The sequence below is a fragment of the Triticum aestivum genome, chromosome 2A (assembly GCF_018294505.1).
Source record: "Triticum aestivum cultivar Chinese Spring chromosome 2A, IWGSC CS RefSeq v2.1, whole genome shotgun sequence".
In the NCBI taxonomy this organism is placed as follows: Eukaryota; Viridiplantae; Streptophyta; class Magnoliopsida; order Poales; family Poaceae; genus Triticum; species Triticum aestivum.
The window spans coordinates 623,287,594-623,298,043 of NC_057797.1; the positions used below are offsets into that span (position 1 = coordinate 623,287,594).

Below are 10,450 nucleotides of genomic sequence, written 5' to 3' on the forward strand. Positions count from 1 at the left end.
TGCGGTCTGTTTCTTCGTCTTCCAGGCAATGAGAGAACCACGAAGGAAAACACAGTAAGCAGAAAGTGAATGGTGATCCGAGGGATCACTAGCCCACGTAGCATCCGAAAAGGCCTGAAGCTGTAATGAACTGGAGCGAGGAAAGAACAAACGGTGAGAGATCGTGCCAAGAAGATATCGGAGAACACGAAGAAGGTGACTGTAGTGGACTATAGTGGGAGCAGAGACAAACTGACTCAAAATATGGACTGGATAAGAGATATCCGGACGAGTGACAGCTAGATAGACAAGACTCCCAACGAGATGACGATAACGTGTCGGATCAGACAAGGGGTCACCATCAGTATCACGGATGTGAACATTGAGCTCCATGGGAGTCTCAACAATGCGCTCATCAGTAAGCGCAGCACGAGCAAGAAGATCATGTATATACTTTTCCTGGGAAATAAAAAAGGCATCAGAGGTAGATGAGACTTCTATCCCAAGAAAGTATCGAAGAGGGCCAAGATCAGACATAAGAAACTGCTCACTAAGACGGGCCTTCACAAAGGCAATATACTCGGGGTCGTCACCAGTGATGATCATGTCATCGACATAGAGAAGAAGAAGAGTCCTACCACGAGCTGAAAGGTGGACAAACAGCGCTGGATCATGAGCACTTGCTGAAAACCCAGCGGCAGTCACCACAGAGGCAAAATGCTCAAACCAGGTGCGAGGGGCCTGCTTAAGGCCATAGAGAGAGCGACGAAGACGGCAGACCATGCCATCAGGAACTGAATACCCCGGTGGAGGCTGCATGAAAACCTCCTCATGCAGCTCACCATTAAGAAAGGCATTCTTAACATCAAGCTGAGACACAGACCAATGACGAACAGAGCCACGGCAAGAAGTGTGCGAATAGTGGTCATATGGGCCACATGAGCAAAAGTCTCGTCGTAATCACGACCATGCTCCTGCTGAAAGCCACGAGCCACAAGGCGAGCTTTGTAGAACTCAAGAGATCCATCAGAGCGAGTCTTAACCTTGTAGACCCACTTACAAGTGATTGGATGAACACCGGGAGGAAGAGAAACAAGGTCCCACGTGCCGGTGCGCTCAAGAGCAGCAAGCTCCTCTGCCATCGCAAACTGCCATTCAGGATGAACAATAGCTTGACGATAAGTAGTCGGCTCGAGAACAGCAGCACCAGCGCTTGGAAAACCAAGACGATCAACAGGCGGAAGTGTACAAGGACGTAAGCCATAAGTAGGCTGAGAGGAGGAAGATGGCACATCAGTAGACGCGTCAGTAGACGCATCAGTAGACGCATCAGTAGACGCATCCACATGACGCGAACGACGAGTATAATACTGATGAAAAGATGGAAAAATACGAGGAGGAATCACCGAGGTAGACTCAGGGGATGGAGATGAAGAAGTCACCGGGGATGAAGGTGGATAATCCGGTGACATGCGAGGTGAGGAAACCATGGGCGATGGTGAGGGTGAATCTATGATAGGCGGAGAACCAGGGGTAGCACTACAGATAGACAAGGGATGAGGGGGAGTGATAGGTGTGTCGGGAAAAGTGAGGAAAGATATATCCTCCACTGAAAAGGTCGAGGAAGATGGGCGCAGATAGAAGGGATGAGACTCATCAAAAGTCACATCCCGAGAAATACGCATCCGACGACCGATAGGATCCCAACAACAATAGCCCTTATGCTCATCACTATAGCCTAAGAAGACACACTCAACAGACTGAGCGGACAGTTTGGTGCGTTCACGAGGGGCTAGAAGAACATAGTAAACACAACCAAACATACAAAGCGTCGAGTAATCAGAAGAACGATCAGAGAGACATTCGAAAGGAACACCACCCTGCAGAGCAGTGGACGACTGAAGGTTGATGAGATAGGTGGAAGTGGAGACAGCCTCAGCCCAAAAGTGAGGCGGAAGAGAGGCGGCGATCATCAATGCATGAGCCGTCTCAAGAAGGTGACGATGCTTGCACTCAGCCACGCCATTCTGAGCATGAGCACCAGGACAAGAGAACTGAGCAAGAGTACCCTTCTCGGCAAGAAACCCACGCAACATCTTGGAGATATACTCTCCAGCAGAGTCAGCACGGAACACACGAATAGGCATAGAAAACTGAGTGTGAACCATGGCAGCAAAACGATTATAGATAGATAGGACCTCACTATGAGAAGACATAAAATATATCCATGTGTATCGAGAGAAATCGTCTATAAAGATAATATAGTAGCGATGACCTCCTTTCGAGGCAAAGGGAGCTATACCCCAAACATCAGAGTGAACAAGGTCGAAGGGACGCTGAGACACAGTCTTGCTATGAGGATAAGGTAACTGGATCTGTTTACCGAGACGACAACCCTGACAGTCTAAAGACACACCGCCGGAGACGGATCCAAGAAGACCGCGTCGAACTAAAGAGGAGAGACGAGAGCCACACAAATGACCAAGGCGATGATGCCACTGCTGAAAAGAGCTGGTAGACAAGGCAATAGAGGCGGAGTGACTAGCGGTGGTAGTAGTGGAGGGAAGATGAAGCCGGTCAAGCTCCCAGAGGCCCTGGGAGTCATGGTGCCGGGGGCTAGCACCAAGAAGAGCACCAGTATGACGGTCTACAACAGAGCAAGAGTCGAAGTCGAGAATGACCCGACAAACAGAGTCAACAATCTGACCACCGGACATGAGCTGCATGGTTAGTCGAGGAACATGAGCAATATCAGGAACATGAAAAGATGAAGTGCTAAGAATGCCTCGACCAGTAACAGGAAGAGATGTACCATCAGCAGTAAGAACATGAGTAGGAGAATCAAGAGGTCGAGCAGAGGACAGAGTAGATGAATCATGAGTCATATGAAAAGATGCTCCAGTATCAAGAATCCATGGAGATGTACCTGCTTGTGTAGAAGGTGATCTCACAATGCCAGAAGAGTCAGTAGCAGAACCAGCGAAACCTATCGATGGAGAACCAGAAGTTGGAGCTAACAGGCCTCGAAGTCGCACAAGCTCCTGCTTGGTCAGGGACTCAACTGAAGAGGTCATCGTAGAGGGACCCGACAATAGTGAGTCAGATGCAATCAGCATGTGAAGTCGCGCAATCTCCTCCTGAGTGAAGTACACAGCTGAAGTAGTTAACGTAGTAGCACTCGCAGAGCAGCGGTCACCACCGCCTATGGAAGCCGCTACATGTGGCAGTGTAGCATGACCAGTAGCATCTAGAAAGGCCAGTGGAGGAGACGAGGCCGTATTGTCCGCAAAGGCCGGTGGGGGAGACGAGGCCGTACGTAGACAAGCATCAAGCGCTAAAGGAAGACGCGTGTGCGAGGCACAGTTGATGGAGTCATATGCACCAGCACAGCCGGTGAAAGTCACGAAAGGAGTCGGTGTAGAGCAACAATCACTATGTGCGAAAGTCGAAGGAGGAGCCGCAAAAAAATGACCAGCACAATCTGGGGAAGATGTCGACGAAGACAACGTCACGAACGGACGAGCACCAAGCACCAAGAGACGATGCATATGCGCGACGGGACCAGTATAAGAAACACCGTCGATAGGCAACTGGGAGCAATGCAAAGACATTGTGCTGAACAACGACACTTTTTTTAGAACTCAATCAGCCTGACGCACCAGAAGTACAGAACCACCTCGCGTGTGCACACCAGCCGATGGGTGTACAATAGCCAAGTAGCCACCAGCAGGACGGCCCAAAACCGTGGCCCAAAGCAGCCTCAAACAGATGGCAGCGGCCACGCACAGATCTCAGCGGTGGCGGACGAACGGCGGCCGGACGGTGACGGAGGCAGACAGCGGCCGAAGGATGCGGGCGTCACCCACGCACGGGTCCTTCCCAAGACAAGCAGTGGCGTACTGCAGTGGCTCGATCTCAGCGGTGGGGGGCGGACGGAGAAGTCCTTCGATCGCGCCAGTAACGGGCGGAGGAGTCCTGCGGTGCTCGGGCTCGATCTGTAGTCAACACGAAGGAGTCCGCCTGCTCGATCTGAGTGCTCGAGGCGGGCGAATTGGATCCGGACGAGGCGGACTGACCGAGATAGGAGGGAGAGAAAACGCGGCGGCGACAGAAACAGCGACAGCCGGCAAGAAGAACATGGCGACGCGGGGAGAGGATCAAGCACGAGTTGTGCGTGCTAAAAAAACCTAAGCTCTAATATCATGTTAGGAATATGCAACTTGTATTCCCATGGCGCCATAGGCCGGTATATATACATGTACAGGTGCAGGAAATATGCAGAAAACCCCTTATACAATGGGGTAAAGACAAAAGGCTACATGGCTATATATACTACTCTAACAACCGGGTGATTATAAAGGTGCTCTACATGTGTCTCTGATGGTGTTTGTTGAGTTGGCATAGATTGAGATTAGTATTTGTCACTCCGATTGTTGGAGAGGTATCTCTGGGCCCTCTCGTTAATGCACATCAATATAAGCCTTGCAAGCAATATGACTAATGAGTTAGTTGCAGGATGATGCATTATGGAACGAGTAAAGAGACTTGCCGGTAACGAGATTGAACTAGGTATTGAGTATCGAATCTCGGGCAAGTAACATACCGATGACAAAGGGAACGATGTATGTTGTTATGCGGTTTGACCGATAAAGATCTTCGTAGAATATGTGGGAGCCAATATGAACATCCAGGTTCCGCTATTGGTTATTGACCAGAGACGTGTCTCGGTCATGTCTGCATAGTTCTTGAACCCGTAGGGTCCGCACGCTTAACGTTCGGTGACCATCGGTATTATGAGTTTATGTGTTTTGATGTAACAAAGGTAGTTCGGAGTCCCGGATGTGATCACGGACATGACGAGGAGTTTCGAAATGGTCGAGACATAAAGATCGATATATTGGATGACTATGTTTGGACATCAGAAAGGTTTCGAGGGAGTTCGGGTATATACCGAAGTACCGGGGGGTTACCGGAACCCCCCGGGGAGTCAATGAGCCTTAATGGGCCATAGTGGAAAGGATGAGGAGGCGGCAAAGGTGGGGGCGCCCCCCCCCCCAAGCCCAATCCGAAATGGAGGGGGGGCCTTTCCTTCTCTCCTTCTCCCCCTTCCTTCCCTCTCCTACTCCAACTAGGGAAGGGGGAATCCTACTCCCACCGGGAGTAGGACTCCCCCTTGGGCGCGCCTAGGAGGCCGGCCCTCTCCCCCTCCTCCACCCCTTTATATACGGGGGGAGTGGGCACCTCATGGACACACAAGTTGATCATTGATCTCTTAGCCGTGTGCGGTGCCCCCCTCCACCATAATCCACCTCGGTCATATCGTAGCGGTGCTTAGGCGAAGCCCTGTTCTGGTAGCATGATCATCACCGTCATCACGCCGTCGTGCTAACAAAGCTCTCCCTCGACACTCTGCTAGATCGTGAGTTCGTGGGATGTCACCGAGCTGAACGTGTGCAGATCGCGGAGGTGTCGTACTTTCGGTACTAGGATCGGTCAATCGTGAAGACGTACGACTACATCAACCGCGTTGTCATAACGCTTCCGCTTACGGTCTACGAGGTTATGTAGACAACACTCTCCCCTCTCGTTGATATGCATCACCATGATCTTGCGTGTGCGCAGGAAAAAATTTTGAAATTACTACGTTCCCCGACACTCACATGTTCTAGTACTGAGCGACCTTCCCTATGGGTGTTGGTAGGGTCGCTATTGTGGACTTTATGGAATGTTAATAAGTTGGTGATTGAGCACATTATCCCGCTTCGTCTGACTGACGCCATACACAAACTGTGCGGCTTTCTACAGCTCTGGAGGTCGCTTAGCAAGCGCCAGGTCCGCCTCTCCATTGACAGGATGATCGTTGCGCTCCGCTCCTCCGCATCCAGACTTGCTCTGCTGCTCCCGCCGCCACTTTCGTCGCCTCCGCCGGAGCCAGATTAGCTTATGTTTTTTGCTTTTGTGGCTTGTCGTGCTAGTTGATCCCCCAACAAGACTTCTGTCTCTCATACTGTTGTGTGTGTGTGTGCGCGCACGTGCGTGTGGTCAGCTGAACGAAAGACTTGCTACCGTTTCTTTATGTCGTGGTCGGTGCTTTATAATATATAAAGCGGGGGGGGGGGGGCTTTTTCGTCAAGATCCAGCAGATCTCACCCATTCAGCTGCATCTATACAATTGTCTAGGTGGGTTGTTTCTATACTAATATAAAAAGACCGGCTTGCAAAGATCCAACAAATCTCACCCGTTCAACCACATTTATCCAACGATCTACGTCACTTCGTTGTTTTGCGTTAAACATGTTTAGCACCCTCAGCTAATTAGTATCATGCCTAATATAAATGTCAGCATTAACCAAGTAAGTATGTCCTACCTAATATTAACATGTAATTTATATCTTGACTAATATTAATGTGCAATACAAGTAATATCCTTGTCTAACATTAACGTGCAAATAGCACGTACCAATTATTATACTAGTAAAACAAAACATGCTAAACAATTCATAAAAAGGAAGACATTTAAATATAGCAAATTTAGCAAGCCAGATAAAGGAACATGCTTCCTTTATTGTAGCTTCTGCCCACAAAGTTGGTAAACTTGGTCAACACGACCTGAGTGGACCATTTTTTTTAATATCCTAGAAGCAGGCTACATAACTATAATAAGTCATCATTTGTACAACCCCAGTTCATCCTTGCAAGATTCGGTGTTACCCATATGGGATTTGGCCAGCTACACCAAAGCTGAGGTAGAATCTCTTCCCTTTTGTCGTTTTCCAAGTTGATAACACCTATATCCCGGCAGTAATTCTTATACTTCCAAACATATGCCTCATCATCAGTGAAATAGACACAATTTGGCTTCAGCTGAGGGAATTCGTCAGCGCTACGGTATTGCGACTGGTTACACTCGGGAAATGGCACTTGATCATGCAAGTCGTTTATTAACACAAGGTCTTTTGCTGCCATATCAACCTTATATAACAATATGCTGTTAGTCACAAGTATGGCCTCCTTCTCCTTATCATCAGTATCTTCGAGTTCCAAAATCCTGTGAACTTGCAGCAGATCACCGGATGGAGCCTGGAGAACATACAGCCGGCCTTGAGTATAAGTCTTCATGTTGCCTATAATTCTATTCTTTGTAATGGTAGGACTGTGGAGATCAAATGTATCGATTTGTCCAAAGCTCGTGAAGGCATACAATAGGCCATCCATGTAGATGCAGTCTTCATAGTCATTACCCCGCGGCAGCAATGTCCACTTACAATCTCCTACTCTTGCAAACGAAAGTTGTGGTTCGCTGTGGATGAGAACCACAATGTAGCTTCATGTAGACGGGTTAGCAAATATGTATGCCCTGATGTAGAACAAGTCGCGAAGCTTGTCCACAGCATGGGTTGACTTATGATGATCATCCAATTCACAGTCTAGCTCAACGTCATACTTTGGCTCCCACAATTCATACTCCTTAATTGTGCGTGCATCGTCAAAGACCGGCTTCACCCTCTCGTTGGTGATCACTGACGGGAGAGCAATCTGTTGACAGGTGATCGGATTGAGAAGGTGGAGCTCGGACTTCTCGGCAGCGGTGATCAGCCAGCCGTGTGAGGACCCAATCAGATACCTGGTGCGGTGGATCCGGAAGAGTTAGACTGTAGACCCGCTTTTCGGCAAGGCTGTAGAGACAAGCTACGTTGTCAGCGGCAGATTCAGAGGTGTAAAGAAGGCAAGGCGTCTGGGGCCGTTTGTACAGCTCAAGCTGGCTGCATAGGCTGGTATAAACAGAGCGCCATGAGGAGCAGACGGAGCCCGCACGCTTGAGGTCCGGGATCTCCAGGAGGGCAAAGATATCCATCAATACGTCTCGCGGCAGCTCCGGCAAATTTCTGACCACAATCTTGGTCTCCATCGGCGGTGGGTCTTTTGGCTTGTAATGTGATCTGGTACAAGGCACACACACACCCCGACGGAAGGCTGCTCCCGGCTGTACTTATAGGCGCTAGGTGAACCAACGCAGGCCGAACCGAATAGGAACGGGGGGTGACCTCACTTGTAACCCGAGTAGGAAACGGAGGCCGAACGGGAACACGAGACACATTTGAGACAGTTGGTGGTCGCTCCTACTCTGGTCGCTGTACTCAGCGAGGACCCTGGGACACGGCGCTGTGCAGGTCGCCGGAGCCGGAGTCGCTGCTACCAAGGTCCAGTCGGGGGAGGCACCGCGGTGGCTGAGCAAGGAGAGGATGGGGAGCGCCGGAATTGCAGCACGCCGGCGACCTGGATGGGCGGCGTGCGGCAGGAGGTGGGGGTCGCGAGCTGCAGCAACACTGGGCGATGGGGACAAGCGACAGAACGGGGCGCCGCCTCTTTCATTTCTTCAGTGAACAAAGCATAAATGTGCAGCTCCTATGTATTACTAACATTTTACCCTCAAAGAAAAAAAAGAATGAGTTTAAATGAAGAAAGAACACGTCATCAAGATTTGAAAGTAAGGTGTGGCAAATAATCAATTTCAATGTAAGTAGTGACAAATTCTCAAAAGTGTCAAATTTTCGTGTGTCGTGACGGTAACACGTATGCATGTGACGGATTGAGGGGTGGTAGTGCAAGATAGGGATGCAATGTAGTCTCAGAAAATATAAGGAGTAAAATGTTCGATATATTCAGCGCTACTAGATACCATTTTGCTGTACTTGTGTCTCTATCCCTTTTCATAAAAAAATACCTTGAAAAAACCTATTGGGGAGTTAACCCACCCTAATCCAAAAAAATACCTTGAAAAAACCTTTTTTGCGGGAGTTAACCCACCCTAACCCTTTCACCGTAGTCTTATAACTTCCAAATAAATTAGGGGTGGGGCAGAGGTTTGTCTTGTAGCGGGTCCATCGATGGAGGACTTGGATAAGTGGCAAAAGGGGAGGACATGTTCATCTCCACATGGGAAAGCCTTGGTCTCACAAGTGGAAAGGCATGAAACATGCTTTCTATCAAAGTTTTGTTTTATATGTCATGTCTCGCACTAGATCTAAGGAGGGATACAACTTATATAGTTTCCTTCTGAAGTAACTTGTGAAGGGGAAATGACACATGTGTCTGGACGCAAATTTGCGTGTGGGAAGCTACACGGATGGTCCCGAGTGTTTGTGTAGGACCTGGTTATATGGACTAGGTGGGGGTGTGAATAGTCCTATAAAAATGTCTACTCTAAATTTTATTTTGAAAAGGTATAGTCTTTTCTATTTGGAACCTTAAGAACACATACAGGTGAAAGTCTACAACAAAGCACAGATGCATAAGAAAACTTACAAGGATGTAAGAGTTAGGGAAAAGAGATTGCAAGCATTGCTAACACATCTATGTTTTTCCGATGTTCCGATGGTTAGCATTATCCCACTCCTTGTTGGGAGAGATTGAGACACAAAGTCCTAACACCACAAATGTCCCGACAACATAGACCACAAAGAGCCCACAAAATACATTCCCATCTATTCCACCATGGCTTGATACCACTAAGGTCAAAGTCTCGCACGGGGTTGATCTTCCACAAAGAAGGCAATTATTGTAACTTATACAGACTTTTCATTCCTTCACATGTTGAAGGCTCTCAAATGACTCAAAACCATCTAGAAGGTCCACACCCTCAAAGAATAACAAACTAAGCAAAATCACTTGGATGAACTTCTCAAAAGATCATCAATTGACTCTCTCAAGAACACATAAAATCACTCTCGCACACAAAGATAGCTTGAAGCGATGAGAGATGGAGCACAAAGGCAATGTGTTCAAGAAAGGGAGGAGCATGGCCTTCAATCTATCAAAGTTCTACAATGAAAGATGTTTCTAAGTCTCTCCAAAACATGCAAATAACTCAAGGGTTATGGGATATATTTATATGCAGATAGAGGGGGGGCGGAGAGAAGAAATCTAACCATTACTTAAAAAACTAACTAGCCGGAAAGCTCGGGAAGAAGGACAACGAGGGAGGTGGCATTGTCCTTATTGGACGATATAAGAGATGCCCGACAAAGGTGTACATGCTCGGGATGGCTTGTTTGCAAGTGGGCAACAAGGAGTCACGAGTGGCGTCCAAAGCCTACCGCTCCCAGTCATTCTTCGGCTCTCGTGCTCCTCGGGCTCTACCGCCCCTGCCTATGTGTTTCTGGTAAGCTCCTGGATCTAGCGCCCCTCTTCTATCTCTCCCTCTGATACCCTATGTCCCCACTGCGCCTAGCGACGCCCGCCAACCGCCACTAGAGCTCGACCCCAACCCGATTCCAACAACCCTGAGGCCTTGCACATTCATCCCGCTCTGTGGTAGCATCCGTGTGAGTTCTCGCACCTCACACACATTCCCCTAACACGTTCCCTCGCTGCATCGCCATGTGTACTGGTCGCCGACATTCAAATAGCTAGTGGGCTATTGCTAGGTGCATCCCATGCATTAGCCACGGATCACTTGGCCACATTTTAG

At 48.7% G+C, this 10,450-nt stretch overlaps 1 pseudogene; it reads right to left on the reverse strand.

Moving 5' to 3' along the window:
- Positions 1 to 6,633: 6,633 nt before the first annotated feature.
- On the reverse strand, positions 6,634 to 7,888 carry LOC123191791 (F-box protein At5g25290-like; annotated as a pseudogene).
- Between the last annotated feature and the right edge of the window lie 2,562 nt (positions 7,889 to 10,450).